The sequence below is a fragment of the Lolium perenne genome, chromosome 3 (genome assembly GCF_019359855.2).
Source record: "Lolium perenne isolate Kyuss_39 chromosome 3, Kyuss_2.0, whole genome shotgun sequence".
Classification (NCBI taxonomy): domain Eukaryota; kingdom Viridiplantae; phylum Streptophyta; class Magnoliopsida; order Poales; family Poaceae; genus Lolium; species Lolium perenne.
The window spans coordinates 166,197,068-166,205,536 of NC_067246.2; the positions used below are offsets into that span (position 1 = coordinate 166,197,068).

The 8,469-nt window shown below is 50.2% G+C and overlaps 1 long non-coding RNA gene across 1 annotated transcript; it reads right to left on the bottom strand.

Annotated features, from left to right (window-relative positions):
* Positions 1–3,648: 3,648 nt before the first annotated feature.
* Positions 3,649–5,167, bottom strand: LOC139837599 (uncharacterized). Its single transcript, XR_011754145.1, has 3 exons — positions 4,727–5,167; positions 4,570–4,643; positions 3,649–4,482 (listed from the first exon to the last, which is right to left on the bottom strand). It is a non-coding gene; the product is annotated as an uncharacterized lncRNA (long non-coding RNA).
* Positions 5,168–8,469: the final 3,302 nt, after the last annotated feature.

The window sequence follows — 8,469 nt, forward strand, 5'->3', positions numbered from 1 at the left end:
AAAGGTGTACTTCGGCTTCCTTTGCCGGTCTTGCTTCGGCGGCGGCTGCCGCCTGCCGCGTTGTCTGCGCCACGGCGGCTACGTGGGCGGAGCCGTCTCGGCGGTCCGGCTGGTCGCTGTGACGCTTGCCGCGGTAGTTGTCCCGCCGGCTGCCATGCGAACCGCCCTCGGCCGGCTTGTGCTCAGCCGGCCTGTTGTTGTCCCGCCTTGCTGGAGCCGGTGAAATATCAGCCGGCGCCTTGCCGGCTTCCTCTGCCCGGCGCGTACTTGTCGGCGATGGCCATCAAAGCGACCATCGACTTGGGGTCACTGCGGCGCAACTTGTGCCACAGCATGGTGTTGGGCCGACAGCCTCCCATGAAGAAGGCGATGGCCTGGATCTCGTGCACGCCCTCGCAGGAGTTGCGCATCTCGCACCAACACGTCGGTACGCGCGATCCGTCTCGTCGGGGCCCTCCTAGCTCATCTCGACCAGCGGCGGGCGACCCGGCCGCCGATCGGAGCCGGTGAAGTTGCTGATGAAGGCCGCTTAAGTCGAGCCAGCCGTTTATGCTGCCGGCTGGCGGGTTGTTGAGCCATGTGCGGGCGGAGCCGACCAGCATCGGGGGAGTAGCGCACGGCCCGGCGCTTGTTGCCTTTGGCGATGCCGGCTGCGGTGGAGTAGTCCTGCAGCCAGTCCTCCGGCTTGGCGGTGCCGTCGTACTTGGGGGTGTCGCGGGGAGCGTGAAGCCTTCGAGCGTGGGCTCGTTGGCGATGCGGGGCCCGAAGCACTTTGGGCGGCTGGAGCTTCTTCCTCCGCAATGCGGGATTCGACCAGCCGGTCGAGGCGATCTCGGGCGTCGGCGGGCTCGATGCGCGGGCCCAGCCGGGAGTGTGCCGGCTGGCGCGCGCGCCGCTTGTTTCTGGAGCCGGCCGGTGATGACGGCGGGGTCCGGAGTCTTGCTCCTGGTTCCGGCTTGGAGGGGGCCGGCTGCGGCCGCTGCCGCTCGGCTGGTGGCTTGGCCGGCCCGAGCTGTGCGTGGCCCGGGAGTCATGGCGCCGGCTTGGTCTGGGGAGGCGGACTCGGCCGTGTCCCTGGCGCCTTCCCTGTCGTTGCTGCAGCTCCACGAGCGTGAGAAGCTCTGGGGGCATTGACATACCTGGGGTCGGCGATCCGCCTGTTGGCTGCGTTAAGCAGCTCGATCCGCCCTGGTCGACGGCGTAACTCTTCGCCTTCAAGGCGGTTCAGCTCTTCCGCGGCGGCTTCGCCGCGCGCATGTTCTTGTCGGGCGTGTTGTAGACGGGGAGCTCCATGGACGGAGCCGGCGAAGGAGCGCCGTCGCGGGCGATCTCAGCGCCAAGGTCGCGGCCCTGCGGCGGATATGGCCGGCTCGGCTTGGCTCGTCGCCGCACAGAGTGAGGCCGTGGGCGCGGTTGTACTCGCGGCGGGTGATCTCCATCGGCGCTTAGCAACAGCCGATTCTTCGGTTTGCTTGAGGAGGAGCTGGCGGTGCGCCTCCAAGTCCGCCTCGACGGCGGTGGGATCTCCGCCAGGCGTGAGCGGGGTGCTCAGTTTTGCCCGGACTGCATCCAGCCGGGACGGTGGTGGTGGCGCTTTCGGGCCCGAGCCGGAGGCGTTGGGGTCGATGTTGCGCTCCAGCCGGGGCCGCGGGTGCGCGGGTTCTTCTCGGGGAGCTCCTCGCCAGCCATCATGACTTGCACGACGGCGGGGCTGGCGGGAGCGCTGCTGCCGGCTCGCGGAGGAGGGCTAGCGCAGCGCAGCACCTGCCGCGGGTAGCGCGGCGGTGCGACTGTGGCGACGTAAACGTCGAAGCCGCCGAAGGAGATGACGCTGCCGCCGGCTGGGAAGGGCCGGTCAGCGAAGCAGCCAGCGTTGTCAGCGGCGCGATTGAGGGAGCCGAATCTCCAGATCAAGCCTGAAGCGACTCGCTCGCCGGTGGTGATGGTGAGGCCCGTCCGGATGAAGACACCGGCCGAGGATGCTGAAGGCCCCACGGTGGGCGCCAAATGTCGTGGTATCGTCACGGCATATGCCATAGGGTGGCTAATCGAAGTGGTTCCTGAGGGATCTCACGGCGGTATCCGGAAGCGGGTATGGGCACGAGCGACACGGCGACGTACCCAGGTTCGAGGCCCTCCGGTGGAGGTAAAACCTCTACTCCTGCTATGAGTGTATATGATGATCACACAGTACAGTGGTGCTCCTAGAGCTGTGTCCGGCTGGCCCTGAGAGGCTAAGGAAGACGATGGTCTCTCTCACAGGGCAGCTCTGTAGGTAGGTGAAAGCAATAAAATGATCGATCCTCTGCACGAGAGGGGGTAGTGCGGCTTATATAGGCACCGGCACTTTACATATAAGACCCTATAGTTTACTGGCCGGCTAGGCCGGCTTCGGCTTCCGCTCCTTCCCGAGGCGGTGACGTCAGGAGTGGTTGAGGCATCGTGGCCTGTCCCATCCGGCTGCCACGGTCAGCGGTATGGAGGAGGTGTCCCTGTCGCCGTCAGCCACTGTAGCCAGTACGGATCGTCGTAAGCCCTGACGGCCTGTCCATCGCGCGGCACTATTGCTCCACAGTGCCCCGCGCTTTACGGAAGATGGAGTCAGCGTGGACTTTAGGAACCCGGATCACCAACCCGGTTCCTTCCAGTGCAAGACTCGCCAGCCTCGAGTCGGTCTGAGGTACAAACCCCAGTCGGATATGGCTTGTAGAAGCCGGCCCAGCTACAGCATTGGTGGCCGTAGCCAGGCCGACTAGGACCTAGAGCCAGCCGGCTTCCGGACCAGCCGGCCACGGCGCCAGCCGGCTGCTCCTCAGCCGGCCTTTGCCGCGAGCCGGCCAGCGGCCAGCCGGCTGCTCCGCGTCCATTGCCCTATCCGGGGTCTTCCCCCCGACACAAGAATTTATAAAGGTTAAATATAAAGAAGGAACACTCAAGATGGCAAATAATTGATATATAATCAGAGTGGCCATGACACCAACATGCAACAGGCCTCTAATAGTTTGTTCATGTTTTATTTTCCATGTTTATTATGGTTTTGCTTTTTATCTCTCCTTCCCGAAAGATGTCCGAGAATGGGAAATCTGCTATGTAATTGAATGGCATTCAAATGGTTTTACATCATCATGTATATAAAGTGGCAGGGAGGGGAGGTGTTTAGGAAACTGCATTTGATGTCAAGAGATATATATCAACTGCAGTCTAGTTACATATGTCTACCAACACCAGCATGGCATATTACTAAACAACCATAAAAGGTGTTGCTGAACTGAACAAAGTAGAAGGAAGAGGAAAACATTACCAATGCAACTTCTTGCTTAGCCCCTCCGCCTAATGAGCATCCGCAAGCAAAAAATATTAAGCACTGCAATTAACATGGCATGCAAGACTACAATATCAAAGGTGTAAGTGTTCAAAGTATTTTTCTTATAGTAAGAAGCTTCAGTGCATAATATAAAGATGATTCACCATAATCATTTTAGAAGAGCATAATATAAAGACAAATAGCAACAAAGATGCAACACCCCAGCACACCTCGTGAATGGAAAAGGAAGATCCCACCAATGCCCCACGGGATTTGCCAGGAAGCGGCAAGGCTGAAAGGGTGGAGGTGGAGCGGTTGCCCGACGGCTAAGGTTCGTTAGCAGGGGACGACATGGGACGCCACTATCGGCTTTTTCCTGTGCGCAGCTATACCTCATTGGCATTTTATCATAATAACATTGAAGATTTTTTTTTCATGGTGTTTAAAGCGTGAAACAAATAAGAGTAGCTTGGTTCAGAATGTTTAGGATATGGGGACACAATTAGATACTTGTAAATGTGCATTATAATGATCGTACGAAAGACAGGCTATCAAAGAAGCTGGACAATAATGAACCTGGAAAAGCAGACCATATATTATGTTTTCCAGAACTTGAAATCTCATGAATAAAACAGCCATTAAACTGGGCTAACTCCACATCCATGTAACGGTGTAAGGATAAACAAAATCAAGTGTTAAGTAGTGAGTTGTGTGTTAAGTGGGATACGTCACGGTCAATAGCAATGAAAACCAGTTCATGTAGATTCATCCGTGTATCTTGATTTCTGTACTGCTAGACACATGCAAATGATTTTCCAATATTGAATCGGGCGTGATAAAATTTCAACAATTCCATATGCATTGTTCTTTTGACCTGTGTGCGATTTCGTGTCTTCAGTACAGAGAGTAAAGAGATCCCTGTGAGGCAAAACACAGGAGATTGATTCACTGTGGCCTGCACATTACGGTATTACCTGAGATAGAGTGACAGCAATTGCATTAACGGCAGAGGAAGAAAAGAAGTAAATATGACCTAAGACAAAGAGGGCTGAGGCCTACGATGCGTCCAATGGGCAGGATGGGCGAAATCATTAACGCCTTCAAGAGTGCATCCCAGAGGTCGGCGGCACCCACCAAAACGTCGATCACTCGTATGAACCGCGATAAAGTTTAACAGGCTACATCCAGATAGGTAATCTTCAGTAAGACAAAAAATAAAGCAAAGAAACCAACGCAAGCAACAAAGATCGAAGAGAGGAACATACAGCTAGCAGTACAATGACGACCAGGCAACACCACCAATTGCGACGCAGCCGAACCATTAAAGCAGCCAGAGGTCCTAAATCCATAGGAAAACTGCACAGAAGTTAGTGGAAGGGAAAGAAAGAACAGCCCTTGCCGATCCCTGCTTACGCAGCTTACCGTCCCGCCTCAACGCCTATAGTGGAAGGGAAAGAAACGAACCACCATCGATGCTCCCTGCTCGCCGCCCGCCTCAAAGCCGACAGCGCCGCCGCCACCCCAACTCCCTCCCGAGGTCACGCGGCGGCCAGATCGGCGCTCTCCGCCGCCATGCCATGGCCGGATTCGGGAACTCGACGCGATGCAGCTCCTCCCCGAGTTCTGGTCCCGTCGGTGCTATTTCCGCCGTCGTGGTCGCCGGCATGGCACGGAGTCGGTCTCTTCCACCTTCTCTGCATGGCTTTGTCTTCGGCCTGCTCCCAAGAAATCTCGGCCAGGGAGGAGCTACCAGAGGGAAGCCAGTGAAGGTGGAGATCAACCAAGGAGGCAAGGAGGAATTTCATGGAGGAGATCGTGGGGGAGGAGGCAGGGAGGGAGAGTATGCGTCGGGAACGTACACAATTATTCATTCTAGATTGATCTAGGATGGGTCCATCGCCGCTTTGACTACCGCTTTTTAACTGAAGGCAATGTGCAATGGGAAAAAGAAAGAGAACCGACTTCCTGGAGAGATAGCAACACACATGGCAACGTGAGAACCGGTAACCAGTTACCCTCTGGTCAAAAAAGAAAGAAGTTGAAAATAACTGATGGAGTAAATCAATGTATTGGCTTCAAAACGTAATGACGTGTCACAAAACCATTGAATGAGGGAAAGGATAAATAGCACATAAACAGTGCTCAAATCAATTTGGAGCGCCTAAATTGTTTGAACTTTATATAGTGTATAATGATAAAGTGGTATCTCGCTTGCCCGTATTTGTACAGCAAAACATAAATGCTCAGGCACCTTTGAAGTTCACGGAAAGACTGGAAGTAGAGATTATCAAAGATAAAAGCATCAAAATTATACCACAGTTAATCACATTTTGGGACAAGCATATTATACTAAGAATGACAGTTGTGCTTTCAAGAAAGTGCTCAAAGAAAGGATGGTGACTCAATGTAAAAGTAAAAGATTGGCCCTTCGCAGAGGGAAGCAGGGATTAACATGCGCTAGAGCTTTTCATTTTTTAAACAGGAGAAAAATTATTTTGAGAGGTGTTTGTTGTTGTCAACGAATGGTAGTGGGCACTGCAACTACCTCGTCAACCAGACTTTCAAGAGCGGCTCCCATGAAGGACGTTATCTCTACCAGCAAGGTAAATCATCCCTCTTCTCTTTTGTTTACACACGTATTTTAGTTTCATTATGGATGACACTCCCCCCAATCTTTGCTTACACAAGCCATGGCTAACCGAATCCTCGGGTGCCTTCCAACATTCACATACCATGGAGGAGTGTCTATTTGCAAATTAAGTTGCTTACTGATAAATCAGGGCAAAACATGTGAAGAGAATTATTGATGAAAGTTAATTAATTGGGGCTGGGAACCCCGTTGCCAGCTCTTTTTGCAAAATTATTGGATAAGCGGATGTGCCACTAGTCCATTGATGAAAGTCTGTCAGGAGTAAATGACAAGGTTGAAAGATAAACACCACATACTTCCTCATGAGCTATAAAACATCGACACAAATTGAGAAGTATTTTGAAGGTTTAAAGGTAGCACATGAGAATTTACTTGGAATGGTTTGAAATGCCATGCATAGGTATTTATGGTGGACACTCTGGAATAACTTGGTTTTCAGGGGTTTGGAAGCACGAGCAGCGTTCCCGCTCAGTACAAGTGAAGGCTAGCAATAGACTGGGAAGCGACAATCAAGAGAGCAGTAACTGTCATAATCATGCTTGCGACAAAATAAATTAACAGAGGCATAAAAGTGATACAAGAACTCTGAGGCAAAGTAAATCATCGAGGCTTAATTGACTTTTGTTCAGTCATATGCATGCGTGAGCATGTGCCAAGTCGATTCAAGTGAATTATTCAGAGGAGGATACCACAATGTCATACCTATTTATGAATAAAACAATGCAAGCAAATATCTATGACATGCTACTCATATTAATAAATTGGAGCTAAACATGAGAGATCATGAACTTCTAGACTTTCTTAAATGACATATACCACACATGAACCAACTAAGCATGCTCACATGGATGAGTATATGTACAAAAGTGAAAACAAATAGAGTTCATACCAGCCTCTCACCACAGTCGAGTTGTCGTAGATCGTCATTATTGCCTTTCACTTGGTAGCTTGAATAATATGAAAAGAAAACCAAGCTCCAGCCACCGGAGATCGCCGAACTCCATAATGAACTTTACAAAACCAAAGAAGAACAACAAATATTTTTGGTGTTTTCGAATTGGAAACAAGAACAAAAGGAAACAAGCAAACAAAGCAAAATCTTTTTGAATTTTCTCATAGCAAACCAACGATAGCAAATAAAGCAAAATAGGAGCAAGAAACCAAAGTAAACAAATGGTAAAGAGAAACAACAGAAATATTTTTGGTCTTTTTGTGTTTTAGGAAAGAAACAAAGCAAAAACAAGAAAATGAAAACTAAAAGAGTCACATAATAATAATAAACACAAAGTAGCAGAAATTCGTCAAACTTGACAGCAGTACAGTAATCGATTTTTACGAAAATCTTCCGCTGATCAACTCGAAAAGTGCTCAACTAATGAAAGTTAGATAATAACCTGGGGAACATGCACAAAAATTGGCTTCACAAAATAACGTTCTGGCTGTTTTTGTGATTTTTTTTGGTATCAGTCCAGAATCTGTTTTCAAACAGCACTTCCCCAAATATCATCTCCCTCTTATTAGAAACCACTTTAAGAAGCTAAACAAGTATGTACAAGTATCCGGAAATTGTAATATGCAATGAATGAGTTATGCCGGTATACCTCCCCCCAAGTTTAGGCTTTTGGCCTAAGTGGAGATCAACCCCAGCGAGGGTCAGGGTTCCACGCCGGTGGATCATACATGGTGTGGTCATAATAAGGTCCCTGTGCAGAAGAAAAGGGTGACGGCTCCACATGCCAAAAATGTTGATGCGAAGAGCTCGCTGCATCGGATGACAAGTCGAGGTGTTCCTCGGCCTCCTCCGTGCCGTCCCCTGCATGATGGCCATCCCCCTCTATGTATGCATCTAGTTCATCTTCTGTGACCGACCAATTTCTCCTGGAATCAAGGTTAAACAAAGCAGGTGCAGACAATCCTACTAGTATTTCAGTTTTTTTTGTTGTTCTCCAATTTTTCTTGTAAAATGTTATCTCATAAGACAGGTTACTCAAATTAGACCAATCAGAAACAAAATCATGTTTTATCATGGAAACAATGTCAAGTTTCTCTATGGAGAGCTGGACATCAAGAGGGTGAGGTTCTACACCATGCATAGCTAGTAAACGAGAGGCGATGAGACCTCCACAAATTCCTCCCTTCTCACGGTTAGTAGCAAGTCTAAAGTCTATCAAAGCACCCAAATTGTAAGTCCTATCACATTGCAATGCAGCAGCTAGGAAAGCCAAATCCTGGATATATAACTTATTTGCATTCTTTCTAGCAAGAACACACTTGGTGATGAAGTAAGCAAAGTAGCGAATAGCTGGGAGTTGAATACTACGAATCTTACCACTCTCATCTCAGAAGCTTCTCCCTTGACAGATCATCTTGTATAGACTCAAGAGCTCCTGCGGCAGTCCCCTAACCTTCTCGCATGATCCCCATTGTGGCACTCTAATTGTTGCACAAAAATCATCAAAGGGCAAGTTGACAATTTTATTATAAATTTTGTATCGAACCATGGGGTTAGGTTGGG